The sequence below is a fragment of the Pleurodeles waltl genome, chromosome 1_2 (assembly GCF_031143425.1).
Source record: "Pleurodeles waltl isolate 20211129_DDA chromosome 1_2, aPleWal1.hap1.20221129, whole genome shotgun sequence".
Taxonomy (NCBI): Eukaryota; Metazoa; Chordata; class Amphibia; order Caudata; family Salamandridae; genus Pleurodeles; species Pleurodeles waltl.
The window spans coordinates 938,502,433-938,518,673 of record NC_090437.1 but is presented as its reverse complement, the minus strand read 5'-3'; the positions used below and the strand labels follow the sequence as shown (position 1 = coordinate 938,518,673).

At 45.0% G+C, this 16,241-nt stretch overlaps 1 long non-coding RNA gene across 1 annotated transcript in view; it reads left to right on the top strand.

Annotated features, from left to right (window-relative positions):
• Positions 1-11,251, top strand: part of LOC138246267 (uncharacterized) — a 62,686-nt gene extending 51,435 nt beyond the window's left edge. The window contains exons 2-3 of the long non-coding RNA XR_011194255.1: positions 8,760-8,819; positions 10,713-11,251. This is a non-coding gene — a long non-coding RNA (uncharacterized lncRNA). The remainder of the gene's footprint in view (positions 1-8,759; positions 8,820-10,712) is intronic.
• Positions 11,252-16,241: the final 4,990 nt, after the last annotated feature.

The window sequence follows — 16,241 nt, the reverse complement described above, 5'->3', positions numbered from 1 at the left end:
ATCCACTCACCTATCCAGTATCCACCCTTTCACCAATCCATCCATTTACCCATGCATCATTCTTTACCATCCACCCATCGTTTAACCTACCGGAGCATCCTTTTACCCATCCACCCTTCACCCACCGAAGCATCCTTTCACCTATATACCCATTTATCAATCTTTTCACCCACCCATTCATCTTCTATCACTCACCTATACATCCTTTCACCCACCCCCACATCCTTTCACTCAAATACCATTTCACCCATCCTTTCTTTTACCTGTCTATCCTTTGTTTGCTTTTCCACCAACCCATCATTTGTAGCATCTGTTCATTATGAGCTTTTGTCTGATGAGTTGCAGAAAAAGAGGCCATTAAGATTTCAACCCCTGCTGTAGCTGCTAAAGCAGGGGTTCACAGCAACGCCCTTTCAGTGAGTGTCAGTAAGCAAGAGCAATGTCACTTGCAAACACTCATCCCTGCTGCCACTGGTTCACCCGCTCTGACTAATGCTGCGCTGGCCCCTGCACTGGTTGCCGGTGCGATGGAAAAAATGTTACACATTTTAGATGCCAGATATGCCTCCCCTTTATATCTATCAAGAATTAATTCAACAAAATAATTCAACAAAATACCACTGCAATTTATCACTAATGTTCTATCTTCTTCTATCATTCAATTTAGGAATTTTGGCCCTTATTTATACTCAATTTGCACTGAATTAGAATCAATTTATTTGACGCTAATTTAGAGCAATCTTAACTGTATACTTATATTTTGATGCTAGGCAAGTGTATGATCAAAATATAGGAGTTAATGTCATATTTTGGATGTGTGAAACCACCTTGTGTCAATGAGATGCAAGGTAGGCGTTCCCGTCTTAAAAATTACTCCAAGCTCCTAGCGCCATATTTATCCACCTGTGCAAAAATGACACACAGGTGGGAGATGGACCCAAAAAATGACGTTAACCCTGAGTCGCGCCAAATTTTAACACCTGGGTGAGACCAGGTGTTAAAATGAGGCCCACACACCACTGCTTAAGGAAAACACACAGAAGCAACACTGGCAACCCACAGGACAAGATGGATGTGTTATTGCTCCAGCTCAGGGGAGAAAGTAGAGGACAAAAACCACAACAGCAACCACCACTACTGCAACAAACACCACTACAGCACCCACAAAGGCAACACAGAAGGCAGACGAGGATATTACAGAATAGGGCAACCCTCCTTGGCCTCGGGGAACAAGACCTCATTAGGACATACTGACTCAACCGGCAAGCATACTATGCCTGCTGCATCACATTGAGCCACAGATCACAGCCTGCCTGTAGACACCACTGTCCTGCATCTGCTGCCAAGTGGCACATTTCAGACAATGGGTGCTCTGGTTGGTGGTGTGTCACAGCCGTCTTTCTCGTCTTCCTGCCAACGGTATTAGGCACAATCATCTCTCTGACACCCCACCACATCTGCTTCCCCAACACCCAGCAAATGCAGCAGGATATAAAACGGCTTTTACCAATTTGCTGGCTTTCTGCAGGTGCTGGATGCAATGGACTGCACCGATGCCCGACTTGTCCCACCTGCAGCAACAGAACACCTATACAGGAATTGGAAACATACACATTCCATTAATGTGCAGGCCATAGTGGACTATTTACAAACATTTTAGCCGAGTATCCTGATAGCGTCCATGACGTCTACATATTCAGGCACAGCAGGATCAACAAAAACTTCCAGGATGGCCAATATGGTAATGGCCTAGTTGTGGGTAAGTCAACAAACCTAGCAATATATGCACAACACACCAACCCTGTAGGACACAGAAGACATACACCACTCCAAAACACATGGCTAGGGTTACATAGATGTACAGGTAACAATAGATATGCACCATGCTGCAGTACAGCACAAACAGTGCACAGCGTAAACACATGCATCCACATGTATGTAAGTCACCCACAAACTGACAGGTACACCACATGAAGGACAGGTGGAGATATGTACCCTTTGCTAACTGAAGATGTCCACAAACTACTATAAATGCCCACAGGTTGGCTACTACATACATTTCACACACACATTGCACCAAACAAAGAATAGCACAGCAATGTCAATGGCATACACAATGGTCATGTAACGAAAGTCACACATAGGCACAGTCTCTTTCAGAACAAGCATCAAATGCCAGACAACTGGTACCAATACCAACTACATCTCATCAACACATACCTGACTTACCTGTAGTATGCATATACATCTGCCTGATGCATTGGGTCACACACACAGGAATACAAATTGAATGGCCATCACATACCATGTGCCAGATTTGTGAGAAGTGGCACTACACCTACTGTAGTGCCACCTCAAATGCACCACTTACTGACCCTCAACACCATCATGTCTGTACAGTAAACCATAAATGCCCCACCATGGGGCAGCGTCAATGTTAGACAGTGCAGATCATGGTTGCTATAGTGGGACCCTGTAGGAGTACTTAGGACATCACTGACCTTAAATGCACTGTGCTAAGGGACACATTTGCAAAGTGGCTGAGCCCCATCCCATCGCCTACACTGCACATGTGTTAACAGTTTAAATGCTGATTCATGTATTGTAAGATAGGAGAGACTCTGGTAGTAATGTTGATCATCCTGAAACAAAGGGATACACACCCTTGGACACCTGATGGCTGGCACAAACATCAACTGCTACTCAAGATCACTAAGGGACATGTGTATGAGCCCCTAGTGCCATTGTCATGTTGCAAGACATACACACGAGGGACAACAAAACATATTTGGTCATCAGAGTAATAGCTGGGGCCATCGGTTTCACCTATGTGACATTCAATGAAGGTGAGACAGTCCCGATTGTATACAAATCACACTTATATTCAGCAGCAGAACAACGCTTTGCTCCCACTGACAAAATTCTCACTGCTGTACAGATGGCTGTCATTAAAGAAAGACCTCTTGCCCAAGGAAAATGCATAGTTTCTCCGATCCCAACCCTAGAGGCTGTTACAAAAGCCAGCGTTCCAAACGCAAAAGCATTCCAACCACGATGGATACAATGGGCTACGTTTCTGACAGCAACTAATGTAGACTACATTATTGACCCAAAGTTACAAACTCAAGAATTTTTACAATACGAAATAGAATACCCAGTTCCAGCAAATACATTGCCTATTGAACAATATCACAGAGTCATATGTCGCTGCAGTGACTTGTTTATATTCCAAATTGGACGCAGACATTTGGGCTGCTGTGACAGCAATGGCTGATGGTAAGCCCTATCCTAAAGGATTTCCTAATAAATATTCCTACTGAGAGGGAGATTCCAGTCTAGGAACCAATGCTGTATGCTGATTGCTGAATGCTTTGCTACGGATGCTAATGCAGACCTCGGGCATTTGCTCAGGTATCCGGGATGATGTCTTCCCCGGGTAACCTGAAAGGCAGAATTGGAGCTTAACATGCTGTACTCAAATTTCACCTAGATAGGAATTAGTCCATCAATCGCAGTGACAATATGATAGCGTTGTTTTGGTGCTTCACTCTTCTCGTCACAATTTTAATACTGTCATGTTGTGTCGTCCTGGTTATTGCAGCTCATGCTTTGATATCTAAGATGCAGTTGTTTTATTAAACTCATTATTGAAACATATACTGCTTCTGTTTGTCATCTATATATGAGACTAAGTTGTAAATGAAAGAACCGGATGCGACCTGAGTGACCACGACTTCCCTGAGAAGCCTAGTATGTCATGCGCTCGTCTGCCCAATCATCACTATCCTTTGGTAGAGATGAGGCACTGCTAGTTAGCAGGAGCAAAACCCGAATTAGAGTGACAGGTGTCACTCACCATGGGTTAGACTCAGTCTCCCACACCGCGGATGATTCTGCTGCTCAAAATCCAGTAGTCTCATTAGGATAATGAGAGCCTACGCAACATGTCATGGCATGTTGCAAGAATGTGTCATGTCCCCTCTAGTGATAGCACACTGCTACAAAGATGTACTACACAACACATGGTACATACATACTGAGCATCAGTTAGGAATCCAAATTATATGTCCTTGAGCCAATACCCAAGATTGTCATGTCCAACAACACAGTGCTACTAAAACTTAGCACAAGGCCAGGAACCCACACCATACCACAAATATGTCTGAGTCACAACAAACTCCAACTAACAACTGCCATACTACATACTAAACCTGTTGCAAGCTTTAAGAACATCTTACCTCTTTTATCCTTTGTAGCGGATCAGGGTGACGGCATACAGACGTGGGTGATGACCCCATTTGTAAACCCAAACACAGCAGCAGAATGTGCCTACAATGAGGGACACCATCAAACATGCAATCTGGTGGAAAGGACATTTGGCATCCTCAAATCCAGATTCAGGTTCCTGGACCTGACAGGAGGCAGCCTCCTTTATGCCCCACACATTGTGTGTAAAATAATCCTCACATGTGCCATCCTGCACAACACGTGTGTGAATGAAGGTGCCAATGTATGATCAGGTTGCTGACCTGCCTGAGGAGGAGGAGGAGGAGATGATGCTGACGCTATGGAAGGGGAACAGCACAAGACGCCTTAGACAACATATTGTTGACGATTTTTATACATAAGAACCACTGAAATCACCATGTTAAATTTGTAAATAAACACTTCACATGTACAACCAATCCTGCTTTGGTCTATTCAGTCTTCACTACATATACCATAGGAATGTGAATCTAACCACAGGGAGCATGTAACAATTACTAATCTGACGTAGCAACATCATATGTGATTGTACTGCCACCATCACACACATCACTTACAGCCTTATCACTGGTATGTGACAGCTGAAGTACACAATCTATGGACCACAACATATTTTGTACATTCACGTTGCCAACTTGCTAATCAATGGCCCATCACACCCAACTACATCATGTCCTAATAGGATGTAAGCAAGGGGCCCACACATGAGATAGGGATGTCAAAAAATTGAAATTAAGTTATGTTGGAAGTGAACATTGTCACAATGCAGTGTGAGAGTTTCAATGGCTGCAGGGAACATGTGTGACGAGGGGGTACTTCATTGGTAACTATGGTCATCATGATTTGCCCAGGGATATTAACCAATGGAAGAAGTTGAGCCTGCACAGTCTATCCATGGTACTCTGTCCTGCCACTGCCAGGGGCACAACCTTGACACAGGGTAAACATGACCTCACTCATTGCACAGACACATCTGCGGAATGCTCATTAGTATGGATGAGAACATATGCAGATAAGGCTGCAGGTCCACCATACAAAGACAACAACCATTGCTAAATGCAATGAGTTAAACCAAACATTTGTGATCAAAACCATATACTGGGTGGAATATAGGCAGAGTGTGTCATATACACTACGTACCAAAGATGTACACATGCCAAACAAATATGTTGTCTTCACACAGGTCTCCAGAAACTCCAAATCTAAATACGGAGACAGATGTCTGGTCATATTTCCTAGATAGCAATAGTTTACCCATCATAAACCATGCCTGACTTGTGTATGCAGCTTTCAATAGTATGCTCTGTATGACATCATCACACATCACGTACCAAAACACAATACACAATCACAAGTCAGAACTATTGCATTGTACTGAATACCAAACATATGTGGACACACTGTTGTCACAAATGCATATATATGCACGACGTGCAAAAGATTGCATGCTGTTTACTCCGTGTCATATGTATGGTGAATCAGGGTGCATCCAAGGACAATGCCCAAAACCACTCAATCAGGGAATGAAGTAAAAAATATGACGCACTACATCAAAAACATCAGCAAATGTTAAGAAAATGACACATGGGCCCTTATTGTGAATTCTACTTTCACACTTCTCTTAATGCGACCATATGTGAAATCGACACATAACCGACATGCACCAATGTAAACGATGCACTTGCATTATGCATCTAACATAAATCACGCATATGGCAAAATCATCAAATAAAAACATGCATAACTGGAAAATGGGATGCACACGCTCAGGAAGTGATGTAATAGGAAATCCTGGCTACAACCATGGGACAGTGGCTGTAGTTTTACAGTCTGTGCCTTTGTAACTGTGTGGTTGAGTGTTGGACCTGGTGGTTAATTGTTGATTGTGTTGGAAGTTTGTGGTGTCCCTTGTGCCATGTCCTGTTGAATTTTGTGTGCATTCTATCCTAGAAGTTGTAGTTTTGTGTAGTTTTTGTACAGTTTTGTATTTGTACTGTGGGGTGTCTGTCTGGGGTTGTTAGTTATTTGGGATAGTTGGGCAAAGTTAGTGGGGTTAAGATTCCTTTCATTTTGTATTATTACTTTTTGGGGTCAACTCTGACCATCAGTCAACATGTCTGGAAAGGGGAGGATGTCCAGAATGTCTGCAGATGAGCTTGGTGGGTTTATTTGGCTGGTTGCACACTACCTGCAATTGATGTTGGAAATGGGTGGCTGGGTGATCCTCGGCTACCAGACAGAGGCCAGGTGGCTGCGTTGGGGCAAAGTTCTCCACCACTTGAAACGTGTCTACAAAACTGGCCGGAATGACCACCTGCTGAAGCATCGCTGGGCAGATCTGGTGGCCAGGGAGCAGGATCTGCTAGATCACCTGGGGATCAAGATCGGCGGAACTGTTGTTAAGTCTACCATTGGCATACTATTGACTGTTCACTGTTTTTGAATGACAGTAGCAGATAAGTTGGAGTGCTGCATGCAATGCTTGTGGACAGGTTGTATGCAACTGGTATGAAGAGTATCTGCGCCAGTTCAGGCCTGGAGTTCATAAGTCCATCAATAATACCAATGCAGGTCAGATGTTTGAGTCCTGCACAACCATCAAAAAGGCATACATTTCAGAACCCAGAGTGCCATCTGTGCACTAGCATAGTGTCATGTATGAAACGCAAAGGCACCGCCACCCTACCATATTTTCGCAGGATTGTGTCAACAAAGGGGTGCAATGCATGCATAACGCAACTTTGTCAACATTTCATGCACATTATCCCTGCCCCAGACATTATGGGGGTCATTCCGAGACCGCCAGAAGACCGCACCGCGGTCAAATGACCGCAGCGGTCATTCTGACTTTCCCGCTGGGCCGGCGGGTGACCGCCAAAAGGCCGCCCGCCAGCCCAGCTGGAAAAACCCAGCAACGATGAAGCCGGCTCCGAATGGAGTTGCTGGGGTGCTGGGGTGCGACGGGTGCAGTGTCACCCGTCGCGATTTTCAGTGTCTGCAAAGCAGACACTGAAAATCATTATGGGGCCCTGTCAGGGGCCCCACGACACCCGTTCCCGCCATCCTGTTCCTGGCGGTAACAACCGCCAGGAACAGGGTGGCGGGAAGGGGGTCGGAATCCCCATGGCGGTGCTGCAAGCAGCGCTGCCACAGATGATTCCCTGTGCCAGGGGAAACCCGGCGGGAAACCGCGGGTTCCCCTTTTCTGACCGCGGCTTTACCGCCGCGGTCAGAATGGCCCAGGAAGCACCGCCAGCCTGTTGGCGGTGCTTCCACGGTCGTTGGACCTGGCGGTCGGTGACCGCCAGGGTCAGAATGACCCCCTATGTTTGCAAAGGAGGTTTACCCGCCTTAGAGGGAAATTAATTTGGAGCATATGATTCCAGGAGACTACTTTGCCTCCTCAGTCATGAATTAATCAACACATGATCATTGCAGACTTTCAATTGAGCTGCATTTCTGTCACAAAGTGCCTCTGGGTGCCTTACAGGACAAGCTTAAGTACTTGAGTTGTGAGTCTTGCAAAGAGCTAGGGTAGTGTCATGTATGTACTACACAACACCCCCTTAGACCATGTTGTGCTGTTTTGTATGGACGGCCCACACATGGTGTTGTCAGGGGTGTGCTAAGGTGCACACATCATGTGGGGCAGCACTAGGGGCCAGATTCATGACAGACTAGCACTGCACTTGCGTCATTGTGTGTTGCATTAGCAGCACGAAATTAACCTCAAATACATAATTTGTAATTTGACATTGCTTGTGAGTCGGAAAATGACGCAAAGGCGGCACTTACTTTTTATTACTCAAGTCCCAGGTACTGCACCACTGTTGTCCTATTGGTCCCTTTTTGTTATTGGGCAAGGTCATGTTTGGGATATTGAACATGAATTGGGAAGAGAATACTGGCAGTTCCATGTTTCAGTTCATGTTCTCTCACAGGCAGACTTTACCACCCCCATACCACACACATGTGTGGAGTCTGTTCCACTGGCCTACAACTCCTCACTGACAGTATGAGGCTGCACTGCATCAGCTCCATCTCTGCCACATCACTCATTAACCTTCAACTCTAGATGCATACTCTGACCACAGAGCAAGTGTGGCTGGGTTGAATGCTATGTCTATAGCCATGTACTTCTCCCTCGCTGGATTGACAGCAGTGTACAATGGCAACAATGGCAGGCCAAACACTATTTGCAATACATACATGTCACAATGCAGTCATTGTGCAGGTAAATAAAGCAACTGCACATGAGTCCACAGCCATATCAAATCCTTAAGTGTGTCTGCCTCATGATGGCACACACATTTAACTCTGTTCATTGCAGGGTGTGTATGTGTCATTATGTGATCGTAGTGGTGTGTCTGTTGCACTGATTTCCACTAGGATGACTAGCTCACTTGCCTTAATTAGTTTACAGGGAAATTTGTTCTCTACTCGCAGTGACTATGATTTGACACTAAACATGGTTTACTGTTCATGTCTTATAGGTGGACCAGCCCCCTACACCATTGGTGAAGTGGCACATTTCGAAGACCCAGATGTATCCAGTAAGTGTGATAATGTGTGTTCTGTGAAATAATCCAGGATTTGGTGTGAGTCATGTGTGTTGAATACAATGCCAGGTATGATAAGCCGTCCAATGATCAGATATCATAGTAGGCTGGAAGGTGACATCATGGCCCATTTTAAAGAGCCCCAAGCACCACCAGAGGGTCATGTCTTGTGAGGCTTGTCGTGCGCAATGGCCAGCATCGTGTGTACAAGGTGGTGACAAGCCACATGAAGGGCCATATGTAACTAAGAATGACTGAGTGAAACGCTGTGAGAAAATTGGAAGTGGCACACTCCGTCATTGTCACAACATAGGGATGCACCGTATTTAATTGTATACATTGCATCCCTGTGTTGTCCCCTGTGTTGTTGCTAAATTTGAAGCCAAGGCCCAATGCAGCCACCCTTGTGCAATGGTGCACGGATGGCTGCATTGAGGGGGGGCTAGTCGTTGTGCAAGAGGGAAACCCTCTTGAACAAAATAGCATCTCCATATGTGATTTACTCTTACTCTGTGTGTTGCAGAGTGCAGCATGCATAGTAAGAGCAACAAACAAGTGGAAATGCCAACTTTTCCCCTCATTGCACCATGCTAATGGCACCACTGACATGGGCTAAATTTGCTCTGACTGAGGTGTGAGTAGACTGCGATGTCTGGGGCAGCGTGATACACTGCAATGGGTGTTTCTGTGGCACAACCATAGCAAGACCCATTGCATTTAGATGCAGAACCAGATCAACAGATTTGGTCACACCAGAATGAGTGTCAAAATCAGCACACCCCCCAAGGAAGGGGGGCCTTAGCTATGTGCAATTAGGATGAATACTCTCATGTATCCTCCAATTGGGATCTTCCAATGGCTGATGCATGATGTAGGACACATCTATTGTATGTCCTCTTTCTCGGTTACTGTAATGTGATGGAAAGTGTGCCTTCCGGCACATGATCATACTCCTCCTCAACGCAGCCAACTATGCACCATGGGGCAAGGCTCCCTGGATTGACATATGTTACCAATATATGCCCAGGCATATGTGACAACAAAGGGATGCACAATATTGATCCTAATTTGGTGCATCCATTCATTATCATGAAGGTGGAGGACTGGCCTGGCAATTGTTGCTCTGTCTTTTACACTCCATGGATGTTTCACTTTTGTGAAATGTTAATTGGCTTGCATGCAGGTCAAGGCTCAACATGTGCTGGCATGAAAGTGTGTGTGAAGGAATAGTAGTGGCAGACCCGTATTGATGGGTGTCTACACCTGGACACATGCATGTAGATGTGATTGGCCTATAGATATCACTTTCCTAGTTGGCAGCCCTCCTAATATATGGTCCACTCCTTGACTCCATGTATGAGTGGTCAGGCCTTGGTGGATGACCAGGGCTGTTGAGATGATGGATAGCATGGCCATCTCCCCTTAGGTCTCAGGGGGAGAGGAATACCAAATTTATAGGTAGATGTGATGTTCACAGTGTAGGTGACAGTCATGTTGATCAGGCGTGCATGTGTACCTATAATTTCTGACCCCTTATGGTTACCAACAGCATCCCATCCTCCCAATGACATGTCCAAGTTACTGGTGATGTATGGTTGGAAATAGAAATAAATGATGAGGAAATTTGGGCCTGATCAATGTAAATTTAGTGCAACCTTTGCATTATTTTTTTATGCAAAAGCGGTGCACACTTTCCAAATTTTGGTTCATTTTGTAGGTTTGCACTGCTTTAGCGTCAAAAATATGAGGCAAAGGCAGCAATGACGTTACATTTATCAGGGCCTTTGTCTTTTCTGGAATGTGAGTTGGAATGCATAGTGTAAGCTAGTAATCTGTAAAGACTCCCCACAATGCTGACACTGATGGTTGCTTGTTTCCATATTACAGCTGCCATCATAGCCAATGAAGAGAGGCATGATTTTCAGAAGAGGGCAGTAAGGTACCGCCACATCCTGGCAGTGGAGTCTGGGTACTGACACATGGGTCACCGCTTCTGTGCAGAGAAGGCAACAGTGGAATGGTGGGCATTCCCACATGGGCCCCCCACACTGCCTAAGCAGGCTCAGTAAGCTCCAGGCTCATAAGCAGTGCAGGGGGCACAGCTGGCTCCACCCCAACGACATCAACTCCAACAGTCACCACAACAGCGCAACAGCCCACACCACCTGCTGACATTGTAAAACAGTTGCTGCAGGATCTGCAGAGGGACCTGACCCTCGTTCTCCAACGTTTGGACAGATTGGAAGAAGAGGTTGCTGGAAATAAGAAGATGTTGAAATACATTAAAAAAAGTAAAAAAGGGAAAAATTGTGACTTCTATCTGATCTGCCACCTCCAAGTTCTGTCCACTCCCTTACGATGTTCTTATATATTTTATTGTGGGTTTTAGAGGGTTAGTGTTAGGTTAGTGTTGGTTTATAGATTAAATAGGATAAGTGTAGTTGGGGGGTGGGTTTTTTGTGAGTGGATGGGTGGGGGGACGTGTTTGGGTATCTATGTCTTCTTTCTAAAATAATGAAAATGTAATCATAACAACAAATATCTATATTTGTTTAGGATTAGTAAGTATAAGTGTAGTATTAGTATTTGTTGTCCTGCATATGTAAGGTAACTGAACAGGGTGGAGGGCCAATGTTTAGAGTGTGGTGTTCAATGTGTAAGTTAAGTTTATCATAGGCTAGATAGCTTTAGTTGTAGGATAAGTGTAGTTAGAATAGGTTAGTTTAGGATAGGGTTTAGGATAGGATGGGTTTTAGTTATTTTGTAGGTTACTTTAAATTGTAATAAACATGTTTGCATTCTATCATACAGTTTGTGTTATATGCTTGTGTCTCAGGATCTTCCCATGAGTGCACAGTGCAAATTGGGGGTTGTCCTAGGGATTCCGTCCTGCCTCTGAATACCTCTCTTGACATGTGCATCACCTATTGACAACTGAGCTGTCACATTGGCAGCAACAACACATCTACTAGTCCATGCATCTGCCATCCAGTATACCCACCACTCAACATGACTATGTTTACTTTGTATTGGACAGGTAGGTGTGATACTTCAGCTGTCAGTGTTGGGGTCCTGTGTAGTAATGTTGGGAACTGTGGCACATCTGAAAACAGCCTAAATTGGAACTCTCTCCTGCAAAACTGACCGGTGGCAATCACCAATGAGGTGAGGTACCTCTGTATCACAACAATGTTTTCTACTGGTACTCCCAGCTGACGATATTGCCGTAGACTTGCTTTACAGCCATTCTTGATGTATATAGTGAGGGAAGCATACATGTGTTCTTCATTTATGACATACTCAGTGAATTGCTTGTAGGCGATGAGACCAGCATACATATTTGTCATGCTAGGGACCTTGTGTGTACCTTTGTGTCCCCACAGTCCTGCACTCTTGTACTGATACTCTGTGACCAATGCCATGGATACACACGAGTGTCCCATGAGGGGAAACTCAGGTGGTGCAATTGGCTGCATCATATTTACTAGGTATGATGTATATCCTTTTGGTGGCTTGACATTATCTTGTTATTGTGGACCCTTCCGATGCATCCATTTGCATGATAGGGCCTTGCAATGGGTGTTGCAGTGGTCAAGCCATAGCAACACACATTGCAATATGCCCCGTCCCAGTTTTACATGTTTCACATTTACCAGAGCGGTACCAAAACCTTACACCACCCAGGGATGGCATTACCAAGGCACTATGTTGTTGTTTCCTTTGATTGCTCCTCATGTTGATATATGTGTATGTGTGCTACATTACACAGCACACGTAGACCTACAGGATTTCCATTTCAGTTTTTGTCTGTGCAGGAAGGTATTCCTTCCTACACAACTATGATCTCCCTCTCAACGCAGCCATCCTTGCACTATGGTGCAAGAGATACAGTATGGTGGCAGTGCAGCTAATTTGACACAGGCACAAGGGAGGCCAGCATGGGTATCATTTGTTGATGTGTTCATAATTTTTTGCATGACAGCGCCTGATGAAAAATAATTAATGGACATAGCCAGTTGACTAAAGTTGAACTTAGGTCAGGGACTCAAGCTAGTTTGATGGTGATATTGCAGGTAGTTATACTGGTGCATATATGGGCCCTCATTACAAGTCCAGCAGTCCTATGACCACCTGACTGCCATTGTCAATATGAGCACCCCCAACAGCGCAGTAGTAGTGGCATATGAGATCCAGGTTGCCAGCAGCTGACAGACTGGCAATGCCACCTGTCTTGTGACACCAGACCAGTATTACGATCAGTGATACCCTTCCGTTGTGTTCCTGCTTTTCTAATAGCCTTTGCATCACAGTGAAACCCCAATGCAAAGGTTGGTGGTGATGTGGTGTGGTGGGCCCCTGGGTGCCCCTGCACTACCCATGCACCTGGCATGGGCAGTGCAGGGGGGCCCATTCCCAGGCCCTTTGTGCTTTCCACTGCCTGATTTGCAAGGCTAAGAGCCAAATGTCCTGTCACACCCAATGCACCCCAAGACTGGCGCTGACTCTATTTGATCCTTCAACAATGTAGTGGTAACAGCCCCACAGAGTTGCCATGAGCAGACAGATTTCCACCCGCTATCCCAGCGTGTAACTCATACTGTCAACCGTAAAGGGCACACTGCTCTAGCAGTCTTACCAACACCAGACTTGCCCATGCATTGCTCCCCGCCCGTCAATGTGAAAATCTACACCATTATGTTCACAGGCATACACCATGTGTTGTGGTTGGGTGGTTATTTTCCCATTCCTATGTGTCTCAAATGGTTTTGTCAGAGTAGTTGTGGTCTCAGCCTGTATTTGTTGTGACCCAGAGATTGCAATCTGTAGTACATATTTGCTCTAGTGGAACAGTTCTGATCATCGTCAAAATGTGTGGCTCCACACTACACCAGTTTAGTTACACTGGGCAGTGGCATGTTTCCTGTGACACAGGACCAGCCTGCAATTCCCCCAGCGGCTGCCCTGATTACTTTTCCCTGTACCCAGAGTGGTATCCTTACTGCATGATGGAGTAGTGGCTGCCTTATGAGGATGTGTTGTTTAGGTACACCGGCACTTGTCTGGGTGATGTTGGGAAAGATCACAATGAATTGTGTGCTGTAAGATGCAGCACACATGTGTTTTGGCAGTGGGACAAGGCAATTGCAAGGTGTTTCTGCAAGGGACACCACCATGACGTCACCCCATGAATGGTATTGTCTGATTTCCTAGCCTTTGATGTCTGGGTCGTGTTGGTAAAGTTTGTTTGACTATATGCAAGAGATGTTGTGATTACACAACCAGAGGCACAGTAATCTGACATACCTTCCATCCTATGTGCTGCATATGTACATGTAGGTATATAGCCCTGGTGATTAACATATGTCCAGGTTGTGTATGTGTTGTGGTGTATGGCACTACCAAGGCGTATGTACATGTGTTACTTACGATTGAATGGTGCAACTTGATTCATGTGCAATGTGTCCCTCTGTGCTCCTTTTACAAGCATTGAGTGTATCCTATATGCCTCCTCCTTCTTGCACTTGACAATTTTGCATTAATGTCCTCCATGCAACTAACCCTGCATTTGTGGTGGTTCCTAGTGGACTCAGCTGTCCTGTTCTGTGATTCCAGTGACCAGTTTCTCCGGGAAGACGGCTGCAACCATCTCCTCCATCTTGTTGAGGTCCTCTTGTTGTGCTGGACTTCCATGTCCAGTTTGCAGTGCTGCCTTCCTGTTCCTTGCCATTTTCTTCTTTGTCTTTCACTTACAATCATGCCAGCGTTTCTTGCACTCAGTTATAGTTCTTTTTTACTTCTACCACACTGTTAATCTTGCCAACTATCTGCTTCCAGATTGCCTCTCTCCTGCCAAATGCCTATTTGGAGGTGACAAAGAGTTGATGTTGGTGCTCTGTCACCTCTCTCACAAGGATTTCTTGCTCCTCCGCATTAAAACAACACTTGTGCTTTTTCTTCTCCCTCCCCTGGGACCTGTGTGTGTCCTCCTGGCTGTTCCTGGTTGAATGGGGTCACCCTGGGGTCTCTCCTGGCTTTCTGGGTCCATTTTGCCTCTCCTTTGCAATGTTTTCTGCATTAGTGTCTGAGATTGACACTAATGTGGTTAAAAATGGTGCCTATCCGTTTTGCGACATATTTATGTGTCGTAAATCAGGTTAGAGTCATTTTTGCGGCGTTAACGTCATCTTGCCTTACGACAAGGAGCAAAGGTTAGCGTCCACATTTTTGACTCTGACCTGTTTTTTAGCACCATTGTGCGCCATGGTATAAATATGATGCCCAGACGGCTCTTAAAAATGGCACTTGCCAGCGCGAAGATTTTTTATGCAAAACTGCGTTTGCACAGTTTTGTGTCAAAAAGTATAAATATGGGCCTTTGTCTGTTAACTCTGCTAGAAAAGCGAGGTAGCCAAATCAACCGCAAACATTTCATAAAGGAGGGGCAGAACTAAGTCACTGAAATTCAATGAAGGGTTGGAATATTTTCTACTACTACACATCGCAGGGAGATTGTGATTGGGAGGGATTGAAAAAGCTACATAAAGAAAGGGCACAGAGAAGGGAATGCCACCTCACTGATATTACTTACTACTACCAATATTTTATTCTTTGTGAGAAGAGAGTCTAAGTCTGCATGGCGTCTTAAATAATCAGCCCAAACATGCACCAAGGAGTACAATTAGGAAGGGCTGACTGAGCATCTGACTAGCTCAATCTGTATCACATAATATTCATTATGACTTAAATGTAACCTACCTCTGCACTGCTATTAGGAAAACAATTAACATAGTGGAACACACCCAACAAATAAATACCTACTTACTCACTGAGCCGGGACACAGCGATGCCCTGTAGGTCAAGCAGGTGCTGCTCATGGTCCAGTATATCCATCCCAGGATGTGTCAACTGTTGCTTGGTGTGCGCTGGATCCCAGTATGCCGTAGCTCCACCTGCCATACTCTCCCCACAACAGTCAAATCTCCCAAGGGGCATAACTGCTCCCAGGCCTGTCGCATTCTGCGAGCATGGAAGGGAGTTGGAGCTTCAGAAAAACACAAGTGCTACCACCTCTGCCTCATTAAAATTGGGAGGAGCTGCACCCCTTAGTGGCCCTGATGTTAACAAGGTAGGTGGCTAGCTTTGCCGCCCTGCTCTGCCATGGCACTGGATGGAAAACAGAAATGGGAAGAAATAGAAGGAAATAGAAGGAAGAAGAAAAGAAAAAAGATAAAAGTAAAGGGAAAAGAGTAAAAAATAAAGTATTGATAAAAAGTCATGAAAAACAGTAAAACACACCAACAAAATGTCAAAAACATAAAATACACAAACATAAAAACGTACATTCATAAAATAAAGGAACTAGAGGAGTGGATAATTTAGAAAAGTGTGGGATTGAAAGGATTAAGGGTGGATTAA